This window comes from Chlamydotis macqueenii, chromosome 9 (assembly GCF_036417535.1).
Source record: "Chlamydotis macqueenii isolate bChlMac1 chromosome 9, bChlMac1.mat, whole genome shotgun sequence".
In the NCBI taxonomy this organism is placed as follows: Eukaryota; Metazoa; Chordata; class Aves; order Otidiformes; family Otididae; genus Chlamydotis; species Chlamydotis macqueenii.
Window position 1 is genome coordinate 402,255 of NC_141564.1, and position 14,520 is coordinate 416,774.

At 38.5% G+C, this 14,520-nt stretch overlaps 1 protein-coding gene across 10 annotated transcripts in view; it reads left to right on the top strand.

The window, feature by feature from the left end:
* Positions 1–14,520, top strand: part of TRIP12 (thyroid hormone receptor interactor 12) — an 81,431-nt gene that overhangs the window by 5,187 nt on the left and 61,724 nt on the right. Inside the window, exon 1 of one of the 10 annotated variants that reach the window (XM_086754206.1) lies at positions 3,868–3,933. The exons of 7 other annotated variants lie outside the window; for them this stretch is intronic. The gene's annotated coding sequence lies outside the window, so the exon portion shown is untranslated. Of the gene's footprint in view, positions 1–3,867; positions 4,083–14,520 lie in introns of those variants that run through there. 2 more of the 10 variants (XM_086754205.1, XM_086754204.1) reach the window with 2 other exon arrangements.

Here is a 14,520-nt window from a genome sequence, read left to right on the forward strand (position 1 = left end):
ATCTCCTGGAATGTGAACCTGGAATTATAGGAAGCAATTTGGTATTTCAAAATGGAAGCTGACGTCCCTGGTACTCCTTGTTCAAGAATGCTTTTTTAAGGTCTGAAAGGCAGGGTGTATTTCATGTTTATTCTGCTGTCAGAGTAACTTCTTCCTGACAACCCTTCTTTTACTTATTTGGTTGTTATGCAATAAACTTAGCATAAAGAAGGGCAACTACTTGCTAGACTTTTGTATAGGTGGAAGTGAAAGAATACAGACATGTTATTTTCCGATATACATGTGTTATTTGGGGACAAAGGTGTTAAACTTTCAGACGCCTGTCTTGTCATGAGGCAGGCGTTAGACTTGATACCAGCAGTGTGCATCTCCTTCACATTTGTGGCTGACTACTGTTATGTGTTTGAAGCATGGTTAATGTCAGTTGTTACTAATCAGAACACTAACTGTAATGAAGAACTTACTTTGATTTTTAGGGATCGTTCCTAAAGGTAACACCATTAGGAAAAATAGGCCCAGGACAAACCTTCATAGGTCATCTAGTACCTACTTACGCTCCAAGGTAACTAGATCTAGGCTTATGCTATCTTTGCTTTTAGAAAGCATGCATGCTGTTTTGTGCTCCCTCATCTTTCTCCATGTCTAACTTCTGTCTGATTTGCCTTGCTATGAGCTTGTTATTGTTTGTCTTACCCATTCTGGGTAGGAGAAATGATCTTCTGTCTGTGCTGTGGGCTTTTATGTGCTTTAAGTCTGTTTTGTACCTTCTCTCTTAGTCCAAGACTGCTCAAGTGTAAAAGCAGATGTACAGGTAAATAAATGTGGAAGTAAAAGAATACACTTTTATCAACTCAGAAGATAATACCTAACCTGAACTTTTTTAGGAGCGGTATAAATGAGTTGAGGCACCAGAAAAGGAAAGATGTAAACAATGCATAGTAACACTAGTGATGGTGGACTTCAACATCTCCCCTGTCTGCCTCCTTCCCTCTCCCTCAATATCTCCCCAAAGAAAAGGGGGGAAAAAAAACCCCCCACACACATATGCACACACACTCCTCCCCTGTCTCTCCTGCCAACAATCAAAGAACTTGTGTTAAATATCCTTCGTGCTGGTATAAAGATTAGATGCTTACTTTGACTCCTGGAGTTAGTGAGAAGAAGCTGCCTTACATCATATACCTTTTGGAGTATGAATCTGTGGTAGATGTCTATTTTTGGACAAGATAATATTTTAAGATGTGGTTAACATCAGGGCTAGAAGATGGCATCTTTTCCGTGTTAATAATGTTCTGTATCTTCTAATGTCAAATCCCTTATGTAATTAGCTTCTTCAGTCTAGTGAATGTCCCTTCCTGGAAGGTGTGTGCAATGCAACTGAACCTTCTGATCGCAGGTGAGAGGTAGCTATGCATTTAAAGAGAACTAATGAAGAAAGTCACTTAAGGTGCGTATTGATAGACTGTATATGGAATATAAACTTGGAGCTCTTTCTTCCTTAGAGAAAGAATGTTCTATTCCTCTTTGTTTTGAAGTTATACTCCCACTATAATCAAGCTACTGACTGGGAACTGTAATTTATCTTTAAAACTTTGGTTGTTTTGACTTTTGCAATTGTTTCAGTTGTAATAGCTTGATGAACTCATCTGTTATAAAGGGGTGAGGAAAAGGTGGGAAATTGCAAACTTGAATGAGAGCATGCAGACAATTGTAGTCTGTGTGAGTAAGCTTGAGTGAATAGCACCTGATAAAAAGCTGCATAGCTAGGTTTCAGATCTCTGAGTAACACCAGTAATCAAAATAAATGGATTCAGGTGATGACAGGGGCAGGGATACCATAGGTGTGCATAAAAATGCAACTTGATTTGAAGTTAATTAGAGAATTTTTGGAGAAAAACACCATTTCAACTGAACCTCATTTAAAGAAAGTTGAGGAAGCTACATAACTCTGGCAAACTTTAAGCCAGGGTTCCACCTGTTAAAAAGTTGTGCTTTAAAGATCTGCTACAGTCTATTCCACAGTGTCTTTCATGTTTATGTAATGACAACACTTGCTGCCATGTCTTACTCTGGTAGTATTCTGCCTGATATATTTAGCAGATAGCTTTCTACAATAAAACGTGTAACAGAAATGAAGACCTGCATTATACCATAAGATTATGGATTAAAGAAGTTAGTTTCATTCCCTTACTAAGTTACAAAAAGGTTGGCAAAGGAACGGATATATTTCTTTGCCAAAAATAAGATAGCAAATATGCTTTCTTCACATTTCTTGTGTGACAGCTTTTAAGATTATGTAGTTCTGCTGCATACTCTGTTTCTCATTTAGCTTAGGTATTTGTAGACTTGCAGCTGAACGTAGCCATGTTTTATACAGGCTACGTATACAGTTTGATAACAGGACTCCAGCTCAAAACTTTCATCAGTTTTTATAACTAAAATTGGATGAAGCATTGTTAAGAGTAATGCCATTGCACACCTCAATCTGCAAATTTAAACACTCCGTGGAGAGAGTGGAAACTGAGCTCTCCAGGTTAGCTGTGAAGAGGAAAGATGCGTTTTGAGGAATTTGGTATGTGAAGGAATGGTACCACTTAAATGCCTTTCGTTAATGTTTGAATACTCAAGCATTATGGTCACAGTAGTAAGGATGGGAATTTAAAAATTTTCTTAATAGCTTAGGGGTTCTCGACATACTGCTGAAACCAAACTGGAGTTGGAGCAGAATGGGCACTGAAGATTCTGGCTTGACTATGCTGTATGCAGGTGAACTTAAATAAGCTAGAAGCTGAGAACTGTGTTTGGAAACTTGAGGTAAATACAAATGCCGTAATGAGTTAATTTTTGAGAGCACTTTTAAATGTAAAGTTGCCTGTGAGACTCCACTGAAGTAACAGGCAAAGTAATCTCAATCTGTCACTTTCAAAATACAGTGCAATGAACACACTTGTTGCTGTACTTTGTTGCTTCCAGAGGTTTTTGGGAATAAAGTATATTCCCTGGGTGCATCAAGCTTTTTCCTCTGTCACAGACTTAGCCAAAAACTGTTAAAACTATTCTTGTAGTTTTAAATAAAGTAGATTTCTGTTAGATAACTTAAATCAATGAATAAATGTAATGTAGCTGTATCATCTGTTTTTCAGAAGTCTTCATGTATTTTGTTCAGATGAAGTCTGAGGTTTTTATCAGATTGAGGTCTTGCACTGAAATTCTAATTAAGCTTCCTGCTGGCAACATCTGTAGGTAGTGTCACCAGAAACACACTGTCAACTCCACTTGTTTAGAACAGTCAGACTGCTAAGAACTAGTGTTGCATCTGTTTTGTTGTTGCAGTTTCACGACCACTTGAAATTACCGGAAACCCTGGTAGATCTCACCTGTACTATTAATGCAATTAATTTTAATCTTGTTTTAGTGGTATTGGAGCATTTAAAAAAAGTAGGTTGCTGTGCATTGCAGAGTTGCTTAATGTGTTTTCATCTAAAAGCTGGTCCCATTCAACTAAGGAATGATTTCTTCTTTACAGATTTTTACATTTGGAGTATTGTTTTCCTTCAGCAAAATTATGTCAGGCTATTTGGAAAGTCAGCTTGATAAGATGGCATATCAAAACTAGGTGATGCTGTTAATTGATCTAATGGCAGAGTTAAATTAGTGTTTTGACTTTCTCCCTTCTGTAACCCATTCTGAAATATCCATTGTCTTGAATGTTGTTAACTCAGTTACAAAATCTCAAAGTTACACTGTCATAGTACTCCTATGTTTTTTGAAAGTATTAACTCTGGCATATTTCCAACCCCCCCACCCCTGCACACACACATTTGGGAGATATCAAACAAGAACATACGGGCGCAGAGTGACACAGCAGTAGAAGGATCAAGCTGGATAAACAACCTCTGCATAGAATAACCCCATCCAAAAGTGTGGTGTATGGTTTGTGGTTTTTTATTTTTAAATCCCGGAACTCACTGCTTACTGCAATAACTTGCTTTGTGGAGAGCTATCTTCTGCCTCCCCACGTCCTTGCCAGCAGAAGGTGTGGGAACAAGTTTTCTTTCCTTAGTCACAACAGAGTTTCAGCGGTAGGTACTGTGGGACAGGACAAGAAAAGCTTCACAGACTGCAGATAATAGAGGTTTCCTTCTTTGCAGCGTCTGCTCTGACTTTTTACCTTCTGAGAAAGAATGGGTGTTATGATAACACGAATGGTGTTACAGTTACTTTGTTGGCAAAAACGTCAAAGTGGAGGTACCAGCCTTTTCTAGAAACTGAGTCTCTAAAGTACGTTTTGTACTTGAGAGTCTCAGTCCTGAGCAACATAAATGTCTCATCTCTCTGTTGATTGGCCTGGTAGAACAACAGCACATGGTATTTGTCAGTTGTCTGTAAGGACAGTGAAGTACTACTATGTAGGAACAAGGTTAGTAGGAGACCTCATAATGTCAAGTGTGATCTGCTAATATTGTTAGTATATCACTTAAGTCTCTAACTTGCAACCATCTGAAAAGCAACTAAGTGCATGTGTTGGTTTTGTTTCCATACTTTGTTTTTAAATTCTTCTGTCCTCCTGGGAGAGTCTTTCAGCATGTCGTTTCTTGAAATTTATGATACTCTAATTTTGAGGCTGAAAGTTTCTCATAACTGTTTTGCCTGCTCACTGTATCAATGCTATCCTCTAATTTTAAGTAATTTTCTTCCCTTGGTGTTCTACCTGTGACCCTTACAGAAAGCATTTGTAACATCTTTGTTGCCAGGCTAAATAATACAGGCGTTACTAGTCACCTCCTGTAAGAATGCTCTACTGTTCTTTCAACTGGAATTCATCTCTCTTGACTAAAGCCAAGTGTGATGGGATAGATAGGGTATTCCAGATAAATACCTTTTGTACAAAAGCACTGGAGAATTCTCAGTTACTCCGTAATGGTGTATATATACCTCAACATTGGTTCCTTTTCCACCCCTGCTATTCCCCCCTAGTGTCACTCTGAGTAACTGAACTTGCAGTCACTAGTGCTTAAGTCAGCTGACAAGGGCTTTTAGCAAAACTTCTTGTTTTTAGTACTGAGGTATAGGATCTCCATGCTGCTTGGGGTTATTGTACTTCACAGCATTGCAAGTGTCTCAGTAGAATAATTTACTAATCCATATTTTTGATGCATACTTACTATTTTGGAGGAAGGAAGTAGGAGGGGAAAGGGAACTTCTAAGTTTTGGTAGTGGGAGTTTGAGAAAACAGCTGAGGCTTTAGATAGCCATGTCACCTGGGTTGTTATATTGAAATAAGCAAGACTGTAACAGTAATAAAGCTTTCATCTTATTTTGTAGTTTCCTTCTATGGGTAATAGTCTGTTCATCATTATGAATACTTTGCACTAAACTCATAATGTATTCTATTTGTGTGCTACTTAATAGCAAGTAATTGCTTAAATAGTTTTGGATTTAACAAAACAAAAATAAAATAATGAATGACCTCTCTTTTATAAGCCTGGAAATAGTAGCAAGTGTCCCGAGTCCTGCCGTCAAAAAGCCAAATCTTTCACTTCTGGAATCTACGGATGTCCTGTCATTACTGAATTAGAGTTTCAAGATTTAATTTCATCACAAGTTTAAGACTATTGCCTGCCTTCAGGTCTTGCAAATGATTAAGCACCCATGGCTTATGGAAACAGTCCTTTCCAACTGTTTTTCTCAACACTAGGTCTCTGCACTTCACGTAGCAGTGAATATTTTAAGTCCAACTATGTCTAAAATATGGAAGTACTTTAGACAAAAATAATCTTGCTTTTGTGTGTTTGCTGTAACACAGCTTTTACACTGACAGGTGGAAAGCTGTAGTTTCATAGTCCTCATCAAGAGTACTTGTAGTCTTTTGCTGAACTCTGGTTCAGTGCGAATGTCTGTCTGCATACCTTCATAGAGTAAACAAGTACAATTTCGTGGCGCTACTGACATAGTGAAAGAAGATAGACTGTCCTGGGAAAATAAATCAGTTTGAAAGAACCAATCTTTAATCTTAGTTTTAGGGAAAGGACAGGGCCTATTCCTGGAAATACTGTCAACACTAATGGGATCTCTTTTTTTTAGTAGTTGTTTTTTATTTGTTTGGTTTTTTTTAAAGCGAAGGGACAGCTGCTTTTTACTGTCTTTTTTGGATCATTTTTTGATTGGAGTTCTTCAAATGCTTAACTTTGGTCTAAAATACCTCATTGCCAGCTAAAGGCTAACAGAAGGAGAAAAAACAAAGCGCAAAAGTATATGTAAGTGTTCAGTTTTTATACCACTGACTCTAGCTGTATTGTCATAAATGTTATAGCTGTACCATGATAGGTAGTTGCTCCCACGGGGATCTCCTTGCTTAGTTCCCTTAAGGAAAGGTGTTTGAAAGATGTTAACTCTGCACACTTAAGCTTTTGACAGCTGAGGCAAGGAATTCAGGAACCCAGGGTTTTCTGCCTATTGACTCGTGAATGTTGCTCTGAGGTCACTGAGTGTGACAAGTGGAGAGGTGTAAGCTACTGTATTACCTCTGATTCTCAAGTAGCTTGTGTGAGACATAGCTGAGTTGGGGCTTGTAAGCTCCTTTCTTTGCTTTGTGTATTATCTAACTTGTTAAAGAAGCCTGCTTCGGAAGGGTTTGGTCTTTCTCTTGACAGTATCAAAAGTAGGAAGTCCAGACCTGTGGCGCCTAGGAGCAGAAGCTCAACTTAGAATAGACTATAGTGATTTATAGAATTGTAGAATAGTTAGGGTTGGAAGGGACCTTCAAAGCCCATTCAGCCCAACCCCCCTGCAGGGAGCAAGGACATCCCCAACCAGATCAGGTTGCTCAGAGCCCCGGCCAACCTGGCCTGGAATGTTTCCAGGGATGGGGCATCCACCACCTCCCTCAGCAACCTGTTCTAGTGTGCCACCACCCTCATGTAAAAATTTTTTTCCTGATGTCTAATCTAAACCTACTTCCCTCTATTTTAAAACCGTTACCCCTTGTCCTATCACAACAGGCCCTACTGAAGAGTCTCTCCCCATCTTTCCTGTAAGCCCCCCTTTAGGTGCTGGAAGGGGTCTGAGATGTTGAAGTTTAGTCAAGTTAAGGCACATCCAAAATCAAGGTGGTTTGTTACCACTTACTGATATTCCAGGTGATGGCAACGAACTAGAGTTGCACCTCTTCTTGGTGTGCATTTACTGTGTTTTTGGAGATGTAGCTTGGTGGCCCAGAATTGAGGTGGAAAGAGTTTTAATACACATTTGTGACTGGCTGTAATCTAAGCTGCTTTGTTCTTTATGCTTGCATAGACTGGAGTAGCGTTTGTGGTGGGAGAGTGGAGAAAAGCTGATCTAATTTCAGGTTACTTCAGCAGAACTTGAACACTTTTACTGCTCTCAGCTAGTAATAGTTCAAAGTGTCAGGTTTTAAATTGTCTAGATGAACAGATGCAATCATCGGTATTTTTTACTATCTTCTGAAGTTTGATGTGGTGAATTCTAACACGAAAATGGCCTGCACAGGTATTAGAGTGAGACTAATAATTGTACTCTGTCCCTGTACCTTCTGAGGTATTTGTGTAAGAGAAAGGGCTTGAAATAGTGACATACTCAGAGGTAGGAGCTTTGGATAAATACATGTAGTAGTTGGAAACTACCTGCTACTAAGTACAGAAGACTTGCCCTTAGTTTTTTGGTTAGAGGAACTAACTTTCCTTTCCAGTTTATTTAGGTGACTGCACTCACTAGGATGTCTCCCAACAAATCTAGTTTGGTTTTTATTTTCCATCACTACTGTGGCACTCTTTGGAAGGTACAGCATAGTTCAGCTCAAAAACTGCATAGTGTAGGCTAGTAGCTGTAATGCCCGAAAGACTGGCTTGTTTAGGTTTTCTCTCCTTGCTCTGTACTTTACTAGTAAGTTAAATCTTGTATGAAGAGGACAAGGAAGTCTAATAACTATTAAACTTAGAGTTAATTGAGTTTTTGTTAATAAAGATGTGTGTGGCTCAGGACATCTGTTATACTTGAATATGTACAGAATGTTTATGCTATAATTTTAATTAGAAAAATACCCATTATAAAACACACACTGCTGTACCACATCTGAAACGTTTTTCTTGAAAATAAAACAAGGACTTCTGCAACTTTCAGACTCTTATCATGCAGCTGTTTAATAAATATTGTCATATTTGTATATGCTAATAGTATGTGCTGTCCTTGATATTTGAAGCTATAACACCAGACTGCTGATTGGAAAATTCAATGTTAAAAGCTTCATACCCTCCACTTCCTGATTAGTCAAAGTGGACACTTAAGGGGAAATAATTGAACCAGTTTCTTAATAGGTTCGGCAAGTTTGGTGAGCAATGTTTTCAAACTATTTAGATTTCAGTTCCGTGGAAGACATTCGTGCTGGACGGATCAGGCTGTTTTCAAATTGGAGTAAGCTGTATCTATTTCCCAAGACTGGGGCATAAAGTTTGAAAAGTGTAGAAGAAAGACCCAAAGTTAGTACAATTATTTTGACATTTTTGGTAGCTAATGGGAGTTGGAGATGCTAGGAAATAATTGATGGGAGAAAAAATTTATTTCAAAGACTTGAAGTGGGGTAATAGAGGTAGTAAAGATACTGTGGTTACTAGAACACTTTATTTCTTGTTAATCATATGTGGTTTGGGGAGGTGCATGCTCTTGGCTGAGTAGAGCAGCAGAACAGATACAGGGTTAAGAGAGGCTGCAGCCTTTATGAAATACTTAAATTTTGCATTTGATATGATAAGATACTGTGCAGAGGGGTGGGAAGGAAGAAACTGGGCTCATCTCTGGCTTTACGGGTATTTTCCCTCTTACTTCACAAGCCTGCGTACTTCATATTCTTTCTTTAATCTTTTCCTAAAGCCACTCTGTTCCCTGTGTGTTTTTCACTAAAGTATTGTGAAGGGAGTTGTTCTGTCTTGCATTGTGATGAAGCTCCCTCTCTAGTTAAATAGCCTTTTGTATGTCTTGTCTTTCTTGCTAGTGCATTTTATTCAATGGCTTAAAATAAATACTAAAGAAGATGATGTGAAGGACAGTTCTGAAGCTACAGGATTTTTTAAAAAGGAAACAAAAAGACACGACATCTTGCATAGGAGTTAAGTGAAGTTTACTTCCCGTTCAGTGTCATCATAATGGTATGAGATTTTTTTCATGTTTGCAAAAATGTGTTTCTGGAGTGTAGCAAGATGGATGAATAACTTTGCTCCAAAAGTATTTTATCTTTGGTGTACACACAAAGTACTTGAACCAAACAATGTATTCCTTTACTCACTTCCTCACTGCACTCTCTTCCAATCCTAGACAGGACTAGAATGAGTATGTGTTGTTTGGAGTTGGTAGGTTGTAGGTTTGCTCGTAAGGCATGGTTAAGCGTTAGTGTAGGATAAGAGGTCACCCGTATAGGAGGAAACTCCGGAGTATTCAGATTGGCTCACAAAGTGAATTGCAAAAGCAAAGCCTTCTCAAATCAACTATTGTAATATCTAGTTCTTTAATAATTTTGGTTCTGAGATCAAGTTAGACTGCCTGCAGCTTTGCTTATTCGTTATAAGTATCTTGGAGCTGTGGAGAAACTTTGTTATTCTGATAGATGTTCTGTATTGCGGGTGTGAATCCTTTCAGTGCATCAGGGAGTGGTAGTTTAGCTGGGAGGTAACCAAAAGCATTGAAGAGATTTAAGCAGTGTCTATTGGAATGTCTTGCTGGGAAGTGAGTAGCTTTTCTTCCAGCTCTGAAGTGACTGACCAATTGCAAGGAATTTGGGCTGTGCTGTGACCCTGAAGAAAAATACCTTATTAATGTCAACTTTTTAATCTACTGAACTATAAAATATGGGCATAGTTACAGTTGTTGCATGTGCAAGGAAAGTGTGTGGGGAGCCTGAGAGAGAAGAGGTAAGAGTCATTGGTGAGGTAAAGCAGAAAAAAAGGGCTGGTGGTGCTTGCACATGTGGGAAGGAGGAGAGGAATTTGTGGTAGCCTTTTTTTTTTTTCTTCCTGTATTGAAGTTTGTGATGATTTCTTGTCTAGCTTAAAAATAAGACTAAGTCTGGCATCTTGCTAAAAAAAAAAAAAAATTGAAAGAGTTCTGATATTTAAATTTTCTCAAGTTCAGCATTTTAACTCACTCTATTCAGGTTCTTGGGACACTGGTTTGCTGTTCCCATACTCTGATCCCCATGTACAATGCCTCATTCCCACAAACTGGTATTATTGGTCGCGTACTGAAAGGGTATGTATGTATGTATGGAGTGGAGCAGACAGTCTCATTAATGAAGTGTGCGGTGAAGTTGTTTAATTCTTTCATAAATCTTGGTACTCTGGCTTTTGACAACTTTTTCCATGGCTATAAAGACTGAAACTTTCCTATAATGCATTTGTGGAAGCTAATATTGTATGTTCTGTGTAGTTACAATGAAAGAATAGCTCTGAGCACTGTGAAGTCCTGATCCTGTCCATGACAGGATCAGTTTAAAGATGGCTTAATCCTTAGTGTTTAACAGGTGTTTCTTTGGATGTGACTTCCTTTTGTTCAGCTTTACACAGAACTTCTATTTCTGTTTGGTAGGTGGTTTGGCTCATGATTTCATATAAGGTAAATGTCTTGAACTGTGCTGATGTCAGTAATTTGTTCTGTACATTGGAGCTTGTTCTTAATCACATCACTGCGAGGTATAATATCAACGTATAAACATTATTTCTTTGGTCAAGACGATGTGTCTGTTGCGCATAATTCCAACATGCCATTGGTTTGAGCATTACTTGATTTAGAAACCTTAAATGTGTTTTATTCTCTGTGTTTGTTGTTGCAGTGTCTTGCGATAACTAAAGAACCATATGCAGATCCAGTGCTGAGGAAACTGGAAACTTAACCTCTTTTAATTGGATTTCCTCCTCAACAACTACAATTAAACCATTTCCCAGATCGTATCATGTGGCGTAGGAATCTTGCTATGCATTAGGCCTATGACCTTTTTTGTATAGCATTTGGATAGAAGTCTTTGTTCTGGAGGACAGCATAACATACTTGACACAGTCTAGGAAAGGAAGCCTCAGCAGACATCAGCTTGAGTCAGTGCTAAATATCAGTGACTAGAAAAAGAAAATGAAAATGGAGATCCTTCTGATTTGTCCAATACTTTTCTAAATGGTATTTTTGATGATGCAAAGACTTGAGACCCATTCTAGTTAAGTACATAACAGGTGAGTACTCCCCTTTCCAACTTCCATTGGAAACATAGATTTTATTTATTTATTTATTAAGCTTTAAAGCATTTTCCTTTAAGATTTGCTAGTATGAGAGAACAGGCTTCTCAGCTTTTGCCATTTCTGTATGTAAACTTATTTCAAGCTGAAGCTGAATGTTATCAAAATGAAGACGCAGTCTCCTCCCACTTTACCGTGTTTTCAAGGTAGATCTACCTAATACTCTTTTAGACCTGTAATCTTTGGTTTATCTGTGGCACTTGTCTAATCTGCTTGTCAACTGGGGGTGGTTTTTTTTGTGTTTCTTCTTCCAGCAGTGACTGCTGTAAGTTCTAGTCTCTGAAATTTCTTCATTGTAGTGGCTAAAGTAAATTTCTTTTTTGTTTACACCTCCCACCAAGTTGTCTAGAAGATTGCAGAGGTCTTATGTTAATTTAGACTTTGGGTGGCCAAACCATGTTTTACTAGCCACTGAGAGCACTAGGTCTCTCTAATTTAAGACAGCTTGGCAAAAGTTGATTAGGAACTTGGCAGAGCTCGGGCAACCTGCTGTGCTGCAACTCGGGGCATATACTGTCTAACAGGCTCTACAGGTAGGACGTGGGTCTGTACCGTATCAGTATTTGTCTTGTAGTGCTATTGCACTTGATTTTACTGAAGGACTGCGTGTGCTGGATGCAGGTGAACGGCAAACTGCAAATAAAGCACCACCTGGTCTATGGGGTTAGAATAGTGAAGACGCTTGGCATTGTAGCACTAGGGTTCTGCATTCAGTCTCAGAATGCTGAAGTAAATAGAGCTATGCGGCTCAAAGGCAGCTGGGCATTAAGCGTTGGGCAGGGCAATTTGAAGTAAATGAGTACTTGAGTACTTCTTGGTTCACTTGCATGACAATACTGAAATCAAGCTTTTAAATAGAAATTTGCACTGATCGCTCAACTGACTTTTTTTTTTCTTTTTTTTCTTCACTGGTAATAAATGCTCCCTGCTCTAACTTCACCACACCTGTTTGCTTGGCCATAACTTGACCACCTACCTGCTAGCTTGTCTTTGTTTCTTGCAGTGTCACCGATCTGTACTTCATGAGGGATTCTGTGCTTTCCTTCATGTTGTCTCACTGAAGGTAAAAGCTCCTCATTCAAATTCATTCCCCTCTTCTAAGAGAATGTTCTCCCTCAAGCTTGCCAGGCAACACGTTTTTTTATAAAGTTAGTGAAAGCTTAAGCCACTACACAGATAGTGGATTTTGGTTCCTACTAAACAAGAGTTTCTAGAGAAGCTGAAAGTGAAGGACAGATGAAATTTTGCTTCTGTTGCTTGTGGTGGTTTTTGTTGGGAGTGTGCTAGAAATGAAGAAGAGTTCACATCAATTCACTCTGGGTACTAATAGCAGAGTTTTGTTCAGAATTTGGCTGCTGGAAAATATTTTCTTTTCCCTTGGAGATACCAGTTGCTTTTATTTAATTTAAAGAAGGAAAAAAAAAGTATTATTTTCATTGTTGCTAACAAATTGGAACCGCACTTGTATTAGCAACAGATAGCAGCATTGCATGCTGATACTCTCCTAGTGTAAACTTCTCTGTCTAGCACTTGTCAGTAACAGTAAGTTTAAGGATCCTGTAGATGTGAAGTTAAGTTCTTGCTATAGGAAGTGATTTGACTGAAATTTTCCTCTGTGACAGAAGTGTACAGAGGAATAAGCTTTGAATACACCCGTTCCTCAGTTTTCCCTTTTCTTTCCCATTGCTGTGCTGAAAGGGAAAAAGACTTGTCAACAGAGGCAAAACTGGGGTCAGTATTGTGCAGCTAATGTTTGGTGTGTTTATGTGTGCCTGTTCTCCATATGGTATTAAAAACCTTTCATGTTACTGAGATGGCTTAAATATCTTGGGCTCCTTCTGAAGCTGAACTGTTGCCAACTGATTTGCATCTATCCGGATCTGACTATTCTTTAATGAATATTGATTGATTCAGAAGTTTCTGGGTTCTTATGCTTTTGATATTATTTATATTTGTGAGCAGAAGAAAGTTAACTGCTGCAGAACTGACTGAATGATGCAACAGAATTTAATGTTTAGTTGGTTAAAAAAGCCAAAACACAACAGACCACCGCAGACCTAGAAACTAAAGGTGTTGTAAACATGAAAATATTTTCTTGAAGTCTTGAGTCCTGGCGTTCTACCATCAAGAGAGCATTTACTTCATTTGTTAATGAATTCAAATCAAACTGTACACTGATGGAAAACTTGTGTTGAACTAGTTTGGACGTGTTACAAATGGTGACATGGAAAGGTAACAAACTTGGTTTATTTGGAGAACAACTACTTATTTCTTTGAATTTTTTTTTCAAAGGCAGTTTCTTTGAATTAAGTTGTGAACTTACATTCATCAAGGATCCATAATATTGTAAGAGAAACAAAGCAATGAGGTGGCAGAACTGAAGAGGCATGCCTTCAAATCAGCATTATAATTGTTCTGTGCGACTTCTTTGGTTTTTCTCTTCAGACTACAGCTTCTGGTCTTCCAGAGGAAAGGAGTATAGGAGACAAAGCCTTTTACAGTCTTAACTTAGCTAGCCCCCTTAACCAGCTTGCAATAATTTAGTAAAGTTCTAGTCCTGATTTAATTTCTCAGTGCACTAGAATGGTAATTCTTTATTCAGTAATGAAATGAAGCTATGGATTCCTGTGTACCATGAGCTGGGGACAGTAGTTGTACAAACAGACCTGAGACACCTGACCTCACCTTTGTATCCTGTACAACCATATACAAAGTAGAACACGAGCAGCAGTTTTTTGGTTCCTTTTAAGGTGTTAACTTCTGCAGGTACTTTTTTGTTTTGTTTTGTTTTTTGTTTAAGATAATCTTTGTCTTTCCCCTCTATCCATAGGTTTCTCTTGGTTCTTGAGCAGTCAGTTGTACTGTTGGCTGGTTGTAAAGCCATCTGCTAGTGCTTCTCTATACTCTTGAGTAGTGCCCCCTTTGCTATTTCAGACTGTTTCCTTTCTAAACCAATGATGAGTGCCATGTCTCGGTGATCTTTATGGAACAAGGTTTTAAATTTCTTTCAGGTCACTGAAGGCATCTTCAGTTTGCTTTTCTGTACCAGTCCCAGCAAAAGGTCTCTGCAGTCTCAGACTTAAAATTCAACTAACCTGCTTGAAGCAGGGGAAGCTGTTCAGCTTCTGCAATGCAGAAGGTCTTCCCACTGTCACAAAACTGTTCTTGTCAACACTGGAGCAGGTGATAGTGTGTATTTTGATTTTTGCCTTAAACAATACTTGAGCTC